At 49.9% G+C, this 755-nt stretch overlaps 1 non-coding gene across 1 annotated transcript; it reads left to right on the forward strand.

Moving 5' to 3' along the window:
- The first annotated feature begins 405 nt into the window (after positions 1–405).
- On the forward strand, positions 406–563 carry LOC126566734 (5.8S ribosomal RNA). The gene has a single exon (XR_007607538.1). It is a non-coding gene; the product is annotated as a 5.8S ribosomal RNA (ribosomal RNA).
- The last annotated feature ends 192 nt before the right edge of the window (positions 564–755 follow it).

The raw sequence follows: 755 nt of genomic DNA on the forward strand, positions 1-755 counted from the left end.
GTAGCGTTACCCGCACCAAGGTAAGGTAACATGCCAGTGGGTGATATTTCATCATGTGATGATCATGGCCCATGTTTGCAGCTACACTGTGTGGACTGTTCGGTGCAACAAATGGAATTTTGACGGAAGGGCACCACTCACGAGTGGAGCTTGTAGATGCGCTGTCTCAATGGCCAGCATATCAAAACACGCTAATAAGACATTGGTTCAAGCAAGATGGAGCAAGAAATAACACATGAAACACGCCAAGGACTCAAAGTGTTTCCATGTCAACTAACAACAAGGGACGGTATCCATCGATGGTCTTACAAAGTCGTGCTAGGTATGTCTGTCCGCGGTGGTCAGCGCATCATGTTATTCAGGGGCAGACAATATAAAGAGGAAGGCAAACACAAAGAGAAACAAAACCCTAGGCAGGGGATCACTCGGCTCATGGATCGATGAAGACCGCAGCTAAATGCGCGTCAGAATGTGAACTGCAGGACACATGAACACCGACACGTTGAACGCATATTGCGCATCGGACGTTTAAACCCGACCGATGCACACATCCTTGAGTGCCTACCAAGTTATCTATATTCTCCTACCAAACTGACTGTCCCATCCACAAGCGATGGGCTGTCGCAGCATGGCGTGCTCGGACCCGCAACCTGACGGGACCGTGGGCGCTGAAAGTGAGAGTGCTAATAGAAGACATTGGTGAGGTACAATTGGTGAGCGATGAACGGGCGCGCGACAAGACGCAACGGTTCGAC

Source organism: Anopheles maculipalpis (assembly GCF_943734695.1).
Source record: "Anopheles maculipalpis chromosome X unlocalized genomic scaffold, idAnoMacuDA_375_x X_unloc_23, whole genome shotgun sequence".
NCBI classification, from domain to species: Eukaryota; Metazoa; Arthropoda; class Insecta; order Diptera; family Culicidae; genus Anopheles; species Anopheles maculipalpis.